General features: G+C 48.5%; 1 protein-coding gene across 1 annotated transcript in view; it reads left to right on the top strand.

Moving 5' to 3' along the window:
• Positions 1–14,028: 14,028 nt before the first annotated feature.
• Positions 14,029–14,590, top strand: part of LOC141270646 (uncharacterized) — a 264,404-nt gene continuing 263,842 nt past the window's right edge. Inside the window, exon 1 of the mRNA XM_073680732.1 lies at positions 14,029–14,089. The gene's annotated coding sequence lies outside the window, so the exon portion shown is untranslated. The remainder of the gene's footprint in view (positions 14,090–14,590) is intronic.

Genomic DNA, 14,590 nt, shown 5'->3' with positions numbered 1-14,590 from the left:
TCCCAGCGCAGCGGCATATGGTGTCATTGCCTTGCGCAGATATCAGCTGCTGGCCTCTGATAGGCCGGCGGCTGGCACTGGTATTGCTGTGCAGAGAGCCGGTCTCTGCATGGCAATACACTGCACTACAGAGCTGATGTCCGCAGCTGCTGGAGCGAGCCGCGATCGTTACGGGGTAGAAAGGACCCCGAGGGAATGGAGGACAGGTGAGAATCTTTTTTTTTTTCTCTGCCATATCTATGTGAAATACAGCACAGGGGACCTGTGCGCTGTAAGGGGGGGGGGGGGAACCTGGATGGGGGACATGTCTGCAACAGGGGATCTGGATGGGGGACATGTCTGCAACATGAGGACCTGGATGGGGGACATGTCTGCAATATGGGGGACCTGGATGGGGGACATGTCTGCAATATGGGGGACCTGGATGGGGGACATGTCTGCAACATGGGGACCAGGATGGGGGACATGTCTGCAACATGGGGACCTGGATGGGGGACATGTCTGCAACATGGGGACCTGGATGGGGGACATGTCTGCAAAATGGGGACCTGGATGGGGGACATGTCTGCAATATGGGGACCATGTCTGCAATATGGGGGATATGGATGGGGAACATGTCTTCAATATGGGGACCTGGATGGGGGACATGTCTGCAATATGGGGACCTGGATGTCACTTTATCATGCAAATAATGCAGCCCCCCAAATTAAATGTTTTTCTGTGTGCCGCCCATATACCCAGCTGAGTTTGAGACCCCTGGTCTATACTGTGTAATAAAGCGACTTGCATAAACTCCAGCAGCGTCCCATAAAACATAAACAGGCCCTCTTGGGGTTAATGGGAAAACAAAAGAGAAAGTACAACAGAGTCTATTAGCAAGCAAGGCGGCATGCTCCAGGTAGCAAAGTGAAGTCTCAGCAACACCAGTCCTCTCTGGCTTCAGCCCAACACAGCCGAGAGACTTCCCACTCCAGACCACACACTACACAGAACAAACTACTGACTGAGTATTCAACCCTGCTCAGCCACACCACACCCTGAGGGGAGGTAGGGGAATGGCTTCCCACCCTCTTTGCCATTCCCATAAAACCACACCCTTTTAAGAGAGTTAACCCGCAGCATATAACATGCTGACAGAAATTCAGTAGGTTTCAGTTCACACAGGAGAGCAACCTGAGTGACACATACCTCCCCTCGTATATCAGAGCAGTGACTCTGTCACAACTGATTCTCAATCTGTGCATGCGCCGCCCACCGTGTCTAGAGGACTAGCACAGGAGTGCGCAGAAGAGTAAGGACACCGCCTTGGCTCACTGATGAAAACCACCGAATAATCATTAAAAAAGTTATAAATAACATGTTCATCCCCACTGTGCCAACAATGCAGCAAAATCTATAATGAATGACTTTTAGTACATACAGTACAGACCAAAAGTTTGGACACACCTTCTCATTTAAAGATTTTTCTGTATTTTCATGACTATGAAAATTGTACATTCACACTGAAGGCGTCAAAACTACGAATTAACACAAGTGGAATTATATACTTAACAAAAAAGTGTGAAACAACTGAAAATATGTCTTATATTCTAGGTTCTTCAAAGTAGCCACCTTTTGCTTTCATGACTGCTTTGCACACTCTTGGCATTCTCTTGATGAGTTTCAAGAGGTAGTCACCGGAAATGGTTTTCACTTCACAGGTGTGCCCTGTCAGGTTTAATAAGTGGGATTTCTTGCCTTATAAATGGGGTTGTGACCATCAGTTGTGTTGTGCAGAAGTCTGGTGGATACACAGCTCATAGTCCTACTGAATAGACTGTTAGAATTTGTATTATGGCAAGAAAAAAGCAGCTAAGTAAAGACAAACGAGAGACCATCATTACTTTAAGAAATGAAGGTCAGTCAGTCCGAAAAATTGGGCAAACTTTGAAAGTGTCCCCAAGTGCAGTTGCAAAAACCATCAAGCGCTACAAAGAAACTAGCTCACATGAGGACCGCCCCAGGAAAGGAAGACCAAGAGTCACTGCTGCTTCTGAGGATAAGTTTATCCGAGTCACCAGCCTCAGAAATCGCAGGTTAACAGCAGCTCAGATTAGAGACCAGGTCAATGCCACACAGAGTTCTAGCAGCAGACACATCTCTTCAACAACTGTTAAGAGGAGACTTTGTGCAGCAGGTCTTCATGGTAAAATAGCTGCTAGGAAACCACTGCTAAGGACAGGCAACAAGCAGAAGAGACTTGTTTGGGCTAAAGAACACAAGGAATGGACATTAGACCAGTGGATATCTGTGCTTTGGTCTGATGAGTCCAAATTTGAGATCTTTGGTTCCAACCACCGTGTCTTTGTGCGACACAGAATAGGTGAACGGATGGACTCACATGCCTGGTTCCCACCGTGAAGCATGGAGGAGGTGTGATGGTGTGGGGGTGTTTGCTGGTGACTCTGTTGGGGAATTATTCAAAATTGAAGGCATACTGAACCAGCATGGCTACCACAGCATCTTGCAGCGGTATGCTATTCCATCCGGTTTGCGTTTAGTTGGACCAGCATTTATTTTTCAACAGGACAATGACCCCAAACACACCTCCAGGCTGTGTAAGGGCTATTTGACCAAGAAGGAGAGTGATGGGGTGCTACGCCAGATGACCTGGCCTCCACAGTCACCAGACCTGAACCCAGTCCAGATGGTTTGGGGTGAGCTGGACCGCAGAGTGAAGGCAAAAGGGCCAACAAGTGCTAAGCATCTCTGGGAACTCCTTCAAGATTGTTGGAAGACCATTTCCGGTGACTACCTCTTGAAGCTCATCAAGAGAATGCCAAGAGTGTGCAAAGGAGTCATCAAAGCAAAAGGTGGCTACTTTGAAGAACCTATAATATAAGACATATTTTCAGTTCTTTCACACTTTTTTGTTAAGTATATAATTCCACATGTGTTAATTCATAGATCTATCCATTTATCTATTATTGCACTGATGAGGGCCAACAGCCCGAAACCCTGTGTCTGCAAATTGAGATTCTGATTTGGCTTTTATCCTGTCATATTGCACAACTTGTTAAAAGGGTTGTGCAGTACTTTAGATTACCACCCCATGTATCCCCCCCAGGTCCCTAAGACTTTTTGTAAATACCTTCTGCTGTTGATAATGCCTATGAGTGGCGCTATCTGTGGCCGCCCACAGGCCTCACGTGACCCACAGCTGCAGCCGGCTCTGACATTTGTTGATGTCACGACAACTGCTGGCAGCAGCCGGGGGTCACGATCCTCCTGGTTCCAGGTGGATGCCAGGCTGTGGACGGGGTTACCCCCCCAGCGTCACACCCGGCATCCACCGCGCGCTCTGCCTCTCCCCATTGGCATGTGCCGCCTCCGCTGGCCATTTTCTTTAAGCCCATGGCAAGTAAATCAATGGGAAGGGGACTCCACTCGGCGTTGACATCTTAGGAAAGCCCAGGGCCCGCAGTCTCAAAGCGCCGAGACAGCCCCTCCACCCAGCCTGGGGCCTGCCCCAATCCTGCCGACACCAACATCCTGAAGCAGTGACCCTGCTCCATCGCCGCCGACCCCCTCTCCCCCCCTCCCGGGTACGCTACCTTCGGCTTACAAGACGAACAACCATTTTCCTCGTATTAATCCATGGGTTTCCCTATTTCGAGATAAAAATTCGGGATATAAAGTCAGTCATGATTTTACCAGGTCGTGCCCTCTTTCTGCACTCTAGATAGTGTATCGGGTTAATTAATAATGACCTCACCCTTAGAGAAAGCAATAATGGAAAATAATAGTTCCCTTTCCATAGATAACATATGACCGCAAGGTAACCCATTGTATGTCAGATTCTGCAAAAAAATTAGACCATAAGTTAAAAATAGACTTTTTGTAGTTTATAGAATGAACAATATCTGTGTCGTCTTCTCCACTTAGTATTGTGCATAATATGATCTATAAAATAAAAAATAAAATAAAATGTTGCTTCAAATTCATTATTATTCCTTAAAAACACTTTGTACAAATACCACTAAATTAGTAGAAGAGGACTCATTTTCTTTTCAGTTCATTTCCACTATAGTAGTCACTTTAAATTACACATTTAAACCACTTGGTTTGAGGGTATTTAATTTATCAATCCACTCAAGTGCCTTCCTTTTTAATACTTTTACCCTATCCTCGCCCCTTCTTTGAGGAGAGGCCAAGTCTTTAATCCCTAATGTCAATATGTTTTCTTGGATGTCCCACCTCTATAAAATATTTAGATACCAGAAAATCCAATCTTTTTTTCCTAATGGTATACTAAGAGGCGTATCTAGGGAGGGGTGCCAGCTGGGTCATCTGCCCCAGGCCCAGCTAACAGGGGGACGCAGTCAGGCAGCCTAATGCAGTTGTCTGAAGTGCCTTCTCTGGCGGCTGCATTCTGCCAACCCCCCCCCGGACTGGGATTTTGCCGTTCTCTCCCGCTCACAGAATGTGCAGCACGCCGCCTCCCAGTGATCAATTGTACTCACGTCTTGCAGATGCGAGTACAATTGAAGCTCTGACCGCCAGGTCAAGGCAACATCAGCAACATGATCAGGTCATGTGATCACGCTGCTGACGTCACTCTCCGGCGCCCAGAAGACAGAAGAGCATTGGTGGGAAGTGCTCCAGAGCTGAAGACACTGAAGATTAAATGTACCGGAGTGCGGGATATTTATTCTGTGGTGGGAACAAGATTTGAGGACACAAGTTTTGGGAGCAAGGGAGGGACAGGTGCACACACAATATGGAGAGCAGCAGTGATATGAAGCCACAGTTTGTGGGGCAAGTGGGGAGATTCGGGGGTATGTACGAGGAAACAGTATTGGGAGATGGGTGCATTTTCACAGTATGGTTATTGGGAGAGATGGGTGTAGACAGTATGATGAGTGGGGGAATATGGATTATGGGTGCGAATGCAGTAGGGGGAGTGAAGGGGGGATTGATGCAGACACAGTATGGAGAGTCGGGGGGATTTGTGAGTAGACTGTTGAGGGGAATAGTGTGCAGAGACAGTATGGGGGTAGAAAAGTGTGAGTGGGCACAGAATAAAGACTGAGTAGTGTGGGGAGGCAGCATGGGGGGACAGTGTAAGGGCACAGCCAGAAGGGGACAGTAAGCCAAGGAGGGGGAGTGTGATGAGGGGGCACAGTATAGAATCTGGGCCCTTAAGGGAGGACACAGTGTGAGAGGACAGTGTAAAGAGGGGGCCCAGTATGGAGAGGGCAGTGAAGAGAGCTTGTACAATAAGAGGGACAATGTGAAGAGGGTGCTGAGCATGGTAAGGAGAGGGCAGAGTTGAGTGCATGTACCATAAGAGGGACAGTGTGTGGGTAATATTTTGTGCAGGGAAAATAGTGAGGGCAATTATTTATTCAAGGGTTCAGCGTAGGGCTGATATTTTAATTCAGGAGCATTATAATGACACTGCTATCTTTAAAGGGAATCTGTCACCCCCTTGGAGATATCAGACCTCTACTATGGGCATACAGGTCATAGAAAAGTAAATCTATACATACCTGTATGGCCCATAGTAGAGGTTTGATTGCAGAGAAAAGTGTTTTTATCCACTCTGCTTTCCACAGGCTTGGCGTCCGGGGGACGCCAAGAAATCCCCGCCTAACTGTTTATTATTCCCCGAAATATGCTTAGTTACTATATTCCCCCCTCTCCTGCATGTCACAGGGCCCTGTGACGTGCACTGTGCTCCCTGACTTCCCGGGTATGTGCAAAGCGCAGCTCACATAGAGCGCGCATGCTTCATCTTGGCCGTCTCTCCATGCACTGCGCCACAGGGTTTTATTGCGCAGTCTCCGGGGAGTCACTGTCACTTCCCGGCGCCTGCACAATAGAACCCTGTGGCGCAGTGCATGGAGAGACAGGGCTGGGATGAAGAAGAGCGCGCTCTATGTGAATGGCGCTTTGCGCATGCCCGGGGAGTCAGTGAGCACAATGCACGTCACAGGACCCTGTGACGTGCAGGGGAGCCGGAAATATGGTAACTAAGCATATAGGCGGGGATTTTGGGGAATAATAAACAGTTAGGCAGGGATTTCTTGGCGGCTGGGGGACGCCAAGCCTGTGGGAAATAGAGTGGATAAAAACACTTTTCTCTGCAATCAAACCTCTACTGTGGGCCATACAGGTATATATAGATTTACTGTTCTATAACCTGTATGCCGATAGTAGAGGTCTCATATATCCTAGGGGGTAACAGATTCCCTTTAAGGGCATCGTGTGGGGATATGCTGCAGAAGACTGGAGAAGATGGAAGTCTGCAGAGACGAGCTGTTGATAAGAAAACTAATCATGGCGCCTGGACAAGATGAAGATGAAAATAAAGTGATGTTGTCTCTGGAGTCATAGATCTAAAAAGGTAACTGGATGTAAAAAAAAAATTGTGATACTATTTCTCATAGTTTTATTTATGTTAGGAGCATTAAAGGGGTTTCAATTGGTGGTTGTTATATTTCAAAAAGTCATTACAATACGTTGATTTAAAATAAAGAGAAGTGGTGAGTTTTTGGCTAGATAAGGAAATCTAGGGTCTGGAACTGACCGATGTGAATTTGATAGTAATATCAGTTTGATTCAGGTATGTTTGAAAATTATGTAAATCCACTTGTGTGCCTGTCCAAAGGAGGAAGACATCGTTTATGTATCTCCACCACTCCAATACATGCCTGGAGTGGTGGGACACATAGAAAAGGTCCTTCTCCAATGTTGCCATAACAATATTTGCGTGTGCGGACGCTATATTGGCCCCCATCACGGTTCCACATCGCTGTATATAGAAATCATCACCAAACGAAAAATACTTATGATGTAAAACAAAATCCAATAGCTTACTTATAAAATGCTGATTAATTTTCATAAATAATCAGAAGTATCTCAATTGTGAGACAAAGAGTTTCTGGCCAGTGTGTTTAGTATTTTATCTAAATAGGTTCCAATCCTGCTTGTTAAAGAATTGACACCAGAAAGTATGGGCAGCTCTGTTGGATTAATGAAAAACTTATGTATTTTGGGCAATTTGTACAGAACAGAGGTAGTTGGGTGTTCCATTAAAAGGTAATCATTTAAATCCTTATCAATAATGCTATTATTCATAGCTTCAGACAGAATTGTTTTCGCTATAGAGTTCAAGTCCTCTCTGAAGAGGCAATTTGCATATTAAATTTCCCAGAGGAGCATTGCATGGCGAATAAGCCTCCTTACCTTGACATGCCGGAGCCGGTATGTCACTCTCCATGTTACCCCTTAGACCTCAGTCCAGAGCCTCTCATCTAGCCAAATCAGTTCTCATACTTTGCACCGACGAGGGCCAACAGCCCGAAATACCGTGTCTGCAAATTGAGATTCTGATTCGGCTTTTATCCTAAGTCATATTGCACGATTCGTTAAAGGGTTGATTGTGACCTGTAGGATTGCTGCTTCTAATAGATGGCGCTATAGAGTTCAAGTCCTCTTTTTCTCTGAATAGGCAATTTGCACAATATATTCAAAAATTCAAACTTTTGGATCCCTATTAACTTTTTCATATAGTTCTCCATCACTTAATTGTCTCCTACCTTCAAGAATATAAGAACTATAGTGATAAGCAAGCACTAAAATGCTTGAGTGCTCGGTACTCGAATCGAGCACCTTGGACGGGCTCGAGTAACGAGTATAATGGAAATCAATGGGAGACGCGAGCATTTTTCCAGCAGACCCTACCCGGAGGGCTGGCAGGGCAGGAAAATTGCTGAAATGCATGAAAACAGCACTCAAATGGAATGGAAACAGCTTGGGGAAGATGCCTGGACGCATCTTTGACTCCCCTGCCGCTGCTGGGAACAGTGTTGTCCCAGTATTACGCCACTTTTACAGAGTGACAATAAAAAATTCAAAACCGAAGTTAAAATAGATTTGATAGGAAAAAAATTTAGGAAACATTCTTTCCTGTATAATGACTTGTATATAAGGCAAAATTAAAAAAGAAAAAAAAAAAACTGCTCCCTCCAGCCCTCAGGTTATGTAGCGTTCTTACTGCATTTTTGCACCTTCTCGTTGCTTTCAGTGGTGAAAAAACACAAAGAATTAACATGCTGATTTTTTTCGAAAAATGTTGACCATGTCAGTCTGGAAAACAAAAAATCAATCTTGTGCATGAGATTTCTAAAATCTCATAGCTTTTGCTGACACTGTAAAAAGCAGCTTTTAACTTGCATTAAATTCATGAAAAAATGCTGCAAAAACACAACGTGTGAACATAGCCTTAATAGCCGGGCCATCTCTCACCGTATTTACCCGTCGCCTATGACTACAGTAGATGACATAGAAGAAGGGGAAATAAAACTACACCCACCAGTAGTCACCGGTAAATGGAATTTCAACATTTTACTACCTTATCTGGGCATGTGGTATATGTGACATGGTCAGACACATCCTGTTTAATATAAGAAGGAGGGACTCTGAAACTCACAAAACCTATGCGGACAATGAAAGAACTACTAAAATGAGAAGGAAGGACTCCGATACACCCTGTATTAGACATAAAGGAGGGTCTTATGTGCATTCTGTTAAAATTGTTAGGTAGTGGAAATCCTAGACTCATAAAGCCTATGTAGTAAGAACAATGGCTGAAAAACCCTGGGAGGTTTACATATACAGTATATATGTAAGAGAGTTGTAGAAGTAGGCCTCTTACACAACCTGTAAAAGTTATGAAGGAAGGCATCATACACACTCTGGAAAAATTAAGAGCGAGGGCTGCATGATGAACCTCTTAAAGTTTGGTGTGAGTTCCGACTGTTTACCCTCCGACTGATTTTGAGCGAGGGCTGCTTGTTTACCCTCTCAATATTTTTAGCAAGGTCCGCCTGTTTACCCTCTAAAGATTTTGAGCGAAGGCTGGTTGTTTACCATCTAAATATTTGGAGCTAGGGCCACCTGTTTACCCTCTAAAAATTTTAAGAGAAGGCCGCAAAATGATCCTCTAAAGATTTTTAGCGAGGGCCACCTATTAGGTGTTCCTCAGTCTGGCGCTTTTTTAAAGAGAGTACGAACGATAAAAGAACGGTCACTTGCAACCTATGCCGTACCAAGATCAGCAGGGGCCTGACCATCACCATCCTAACCACCAGCAGCATGCTCAGGCACGTTATCAAAGCACCCGACTAGGTGGTCCGAACGCCTTGGTCCACAATCAATGTGTGGGGGTGACACCACTGCCTCTTTCCCTGTGCTACATACTTGCCAATCCCCCTGTCCAGGACGCAGCCACGAATGCCTCTCGCCCTGCACCAGTCATTGCACATTCACAAGCACTATCAGCAACAGCGTCCAATTCTTTGTCCAAGGGTAGCATTCAGCTGTCTGTACCCCAGGCCTTGGAATGCCAGAGGAAATATCCATCCATCCACCCACAGGCCCAAACAGTAAACAGGCACATTTCCAGACTGCTTGGCTTGGAAATGTTGCCATTTAGGCTTGCAGACTGTAACGGGTCTGGGAGGTGGAACCTCTGAGCAACTATACAAGGGGGCGGTCCTTGTAAGGAAGCGGGTGGCTCCCAGGGAAGACGGGCAGGTAGTCACAGCAAGTGACAGGGACAGTCTCTGGGTAGAAGGGCAGGTAGTCACGGCAAGTGACAGGGACAGTCTCTGGGTAGAAGGGCAGGTAGTCACGGCAAGTGACAGGGACAGTCTCTGGGCAGAAGGACAGCAGGCAGGTGGCTGGTGAGCGCTCCCAGGTGAGCGGGCGAGAGTCTCTGGACAGGCAGGTGGTCACGGCAAGTGACGGCAGAACCTTCAGGTAGACAAGCAGACAGGTAGCAGGTGGATGCTCCCAGGTGAGCGGGCAAGAGTCTCTGGACAGGCAGGTGGTCACGGCAAGTGACGGCAGAGCCTCCAGGTAGACTAGCAGACAGGTAGCAGGTGGACGCTCCCAGTTGAGCGGGCAAGAGTCTCTGGACGGGCAGGTGGTCACGGCAAGTGACGGCAGAGCCTCCAGGTAGGCTAGCAGGCAGGTAGCAGGTGAGCGCTCCCAGGTGAGCGGGCAAGAGTCTCTGGACAGGCAGGTGCTCACGGCAAGTGACGGCAGAGCCTCCAGGTAGGCTAGCAGGCAGGTAGCAGGTGAGCGCTCCCAGGTGAGCGGGTAGGCTGGTCCATAGACAGACTGACAGGTGTCGGAAGGCAGACCGTCGGACCGCAGGCTTGCAAGCAGGTAAGCGGATATCAGGCAGGTATCAAGTAGGAATCTGGCAGGTGACTGGCAGGTAACAAGCAGGAATCTGGCAGGTGACTGGCAGGTAACAAGCAGGAATCTGGCAGGTGACTGGCAGGTAACTGGTAACGGGACCTGACGGCTGAAGCAGAGTGAAGGCTTTGCAACAACATTGCTCGGGCACCTCCATTTTGGAGGAGGTGCCTTATATATGGTGAAGTCCTCCGGCCATTGGCCGGGGACTCCTTAAAGGGGCCGCGAACGTCGTCCTAAGAGAGGGGGAGCGCGCGCGCGTGCACCCTAAGCACCGTGGCCGGGAAGCAGCGCGCGCTGCCAGCAGAGCGGGAGGAAGACGCCGGGCACGGAGCGGAGAGGTGAAGGGAACAGCGTCCCTGCCTAGCAGGAGGCAGGGACGCCGACGCTACATAGACACTGAACTTTCTGCAACCTCATGGCGGCTGTCCCTCGGTACTCGGTCCCCAGGCACCACTATTTTTCCTCGGGTGCTGTCCCCGCCTCACACCACCATGTGTCCCATAGCATCACCCATCCTGACCAATGCAGTCATTGGGAAGGTCCACTTAACAACCAACAAGTGCTTGTGGCCAGGGATGCTACATTTCCCTGACGGCACACTGCGTGAACCTTGTGGAGGCCGGGATCAAGTCGGACCCTGGGATGGCACACGCGCTACCGATGCCGAGGATTGCTTGCCCTAGTTCCATGAGGGTTTCCTCCACCTCTTCCACCACCACCTCTGCACCCCCTCATCCTCATCATCCTTCATCTCCAAATTCTCATCTTGAAGCACGTCGCCCATATCAGTCGCAAGCTGGAAGCACTGCGGCACTTCCTCAATGAAGCGGCAACAGACTCTGCTGAAACTTATTTGTTTAGGCGACATATCGCACACTGCTGCAAAGTTGTGGAAAGGTATAGCAGACCAGACAGAACTGTGGCTTTCGCTGCTAAACCTACATCCAGGCATGGTTGTTTGTGATAATGGCCGTAACCTAGTGGCGGCTCTGAAGCTTAGTAAGCTTGCACACGTACCATGCTTGGCCCACGTGCTCAACTTAGTGGTTCAATGGTTTCTGAAAACCTACCCAGATTTGCCTGAGCTACTTGTGAAGGTACGCCACATTTGTGCCCATTTCCCCAAATCAGTTAAAGCAGCCTCTTGTCTGGCAGTCCTGCAGCATCGCTTGCAAGTGTCAACTCACTGACTGGTGTGCGACGTGACCACGAGCTGGAACTCCACATCACATATGTTGGCAAGGCTTTGTGCAGAGTGCAGTAGTTGAATACCAGCTACAACATGCCCATCGGTATTCCGGTCAGCTTCTGCACATAACAACTGACGAGTGCGCATGGATGTCTGACATGTGTGAGGTTCTCCAAAACTTTGAGGAATCAACCAAAATGGTGAGCGGTGATGACGCCATAATCAGCGTAACCATCCTTGTTCTGTGTCTATTCAAAAGCTTGCTGCTCACAATTAAAGAAGAAGCTTAGCATGTGGACCAGGTGGAGATGAAGGAAGAAAGTACACATTGAGGGGAGAAGTGGAAGGAGAGGAGTATCAATCCTCTTCTTCATCGACATCCGGTCCGATCATGATGTTATAGTCCCTGAGCTGGCTGTGTACCAGCCTGCGGCAGACCTGGATGGACATCTCCCAATTCATGACTAGGCATATTCTGGCTAGCCGCAAAGCGTCCTTAACACAGTTCATAAGGCGTCAGGCCTGTTTACCTGCAAATAGTTCGTAAAGCATTGAAGTATGCTTTAGCTTGCTTCTTTGAACCGAGACTCTGAGGCTGTTTCCAAGGCATCCAACTGGGGTTGTGTGAACGAGACATGCTAGAAGAGATGCAAGGATGATTCCTCAGCAAAAGGGCATTTCGCGCAGTACCTAGTGTTACACAGTTCACGGGCATGCATGAAATTTCTCAGGGGCAGACCCCCCCCCCCCCTCAATGGCCATCATTGCAAGGTCTTTGTGCCTGTTGGTTAACCTGCTAGAAGAATTATTTTTACACACAATTTCGGCTGTGGCAGCAGGGAGTCCTCGATAGACTTTCTTTGATCCTTGGCTCAGATAAGCTTATGGATGGTCTTTGGTTTCTTTCCACAAGTCGGGCTTGAGTCCGTCCACTTGGTGTTCCCTGACAAACTTGAACACCTCCTGATAGTACCAGGGGATGTCCCAGTTGAAAGCATAGGAGCTGTCCCTCTTGTCCTGTGCGTTCAACCTGGATGAACTGAATAGGAGAGGGGGGATATGGAGAGTCGTCATCCTGGTGGGGACAAAGAAGTCTTTCTTGTTAGGAGTCTGGCACACATGGCTGACTTTATGTCCCACTGCCTTTCCCATGACCCTCGCATTATACGCATTTTAGCAAACAATGTTTACTGGTTGTTCACTTTTCTCGACCTATGCTACAAGGAGAACTTTCCATCTCTCATTCTTGTAGCGGAGAAGGCTAGTAGAAGGGTGCAAAACCAGAAGGCCCCTAGTCGATCAAATAGTACAAACATTTCCATCTGACAACGCTGAAGCAGAGGTCATAGATCCTTGAGCAACCAAGGAGGAGAAACGTGGGAGACACACACCAGGAACAACGGAGGGAAAAGTTTTGGAAGATGGTGAAGGAGTACCTAGCCGACCGTACCAGCATCCTCCGTGATTCCTCTGTACTATACAAGTATTGGGTATCCAAGCTGGACACATAGCATGAACTGTCCCTGTACACTTTGGAGGTCCTGGCCTGCCCTGCCACTATCCTTTTCTCAGAGCAGGTTTTTAGTGCCACCGTGGGCATAATAACTGATAGCATTTTCAGTTGACAGGTGGATGTGCTGACAGGCTGACTCTTATCAAAATGAACAAGGCTCGAATTGGCCCAGACTTCACAATACCACCCAATAACATCAGCAAAACACAACAGCAAATTCAAATGTTTTTTTTTTTTTTTTTTGGTGTATTCCCATGCACCCATTCCCACCCAAAGCAGGGTATACGGTTCATGGTTTCTTCTTTCTTTGGTCCTCCTCCTCCTCCACCATATCAACCGGGCCATCATGCGGCCCTTGTTCATAATTTTAAAAGGGTTTTCAGGCAGCCCTCGCTCCGTACACATTGTACACATGCGTCTCCACTCCGTACACCCTGTACACACTCGGCTCCGCTCCGTACACCTCGTACACGCGCGGCTCCGCTCCGTACAACTCGTACACGCGCGGCTCCGCTCCGTACACCTCGTACACGCGCGGCTCCGCTCCGTACACCTCGTACACGCGCGGCTCCGCTCCGTACACCTCGTACACGCGCGGCTCCGCTCCGTACACCTCGTTCACGCGCGGCTCCGCTCCGTACACCTCGTTCACGCGCGGCTCCGCTCCGTACACCTCGTTCACGCGCGGCTCTGCTCCGTACACCTCGTTCACGCGCGGCTCCGCTCCGTACACCTCGTACACACGCGGCTCTGCACCGTACACCTCGTACACACGCGGCTCTGCACCGTACACCTCGTACACACGCGGCTCCGCTCCATACACCTCGTACACGCGCGGCTCCGCTCCATACACCTCGTACACGCGCGGCTCTGCACCGTACACCTCGTACACGGGCGGCTCCGCTCCATACACCTCTTACACGCGCGGCTCTGCTACATCCACACTGTAAACCCCTCCTGACCCCACACATAACCTTCACCTCATCCAGCACCATGACAACCAGCACAGCAGAGTCCTGCATCCACTGAGGCCCCTGATCATGTGACCCCTGACTCCTCCCCTCCTGTGACCTCATCACAGGTCCTGTGCGCACAGAACAGCCATATATGTGGTGGCGGCTCTGCAGGTGGAGGTATGTGGAGATCCCCCATTACTGGGCGTGGGGGGCATTAACCCCTCCATTCCCGGAGATAGTGCCCCCTTCCCCCAGTTCTGCCATGTGTATATGTACAGTAATATAACGCTGGATGTGCTCATGTATACAGGGGGCATTAACCCCTCCATTCCCGGAGATAGTGCCCCCTCCCCCCAGTTCTGCCATGTGTATATGTACAGTAATATAACGCTGGATGTGTTCATGTATACAGGGGACATTAACCCCTCCATTCCTGGAGATAGTGCCCCTTCCCCCAGTTCTGCCATGTGTATATGTACAGTAATATAACGCTGGATGTGCTCATGTATACAGGGGGCATTAACCCCTACATTCCTGGAGATAGTGCCCCCTCCCCCCAGTTCTGCCATGTGTATATGTACAGTAATATAACACTGGATGTGCTCATGTATACAGGGGGCATTAACCCCTCCATTCCCGGAGATAGTGCCCCCTCCCCCCAGTTCTGCCATGTGTATA

The sequence above is a fragment of the Phyllobates terribilis genome, unplaced genomic scaffold (assembly GCF_046119375.1).
Source record: "Phyllobates terribilis strain yellow unplaced genomic scaffold, ASM4611937v1 Scaffold_5__5_contigs__length_657084704, whole genome shotgun sequence".
Taxonomy (NCBI): domain Eukaryota; kingdom Metazoa; phylum Chordata; class Amphibia; order Anura; family Dendrobatidae; genus Phyllobates; species Phyllobates terribilis.
This window is presented reverse-complemented; position numbering and strand designations above follow the sequence as displayed.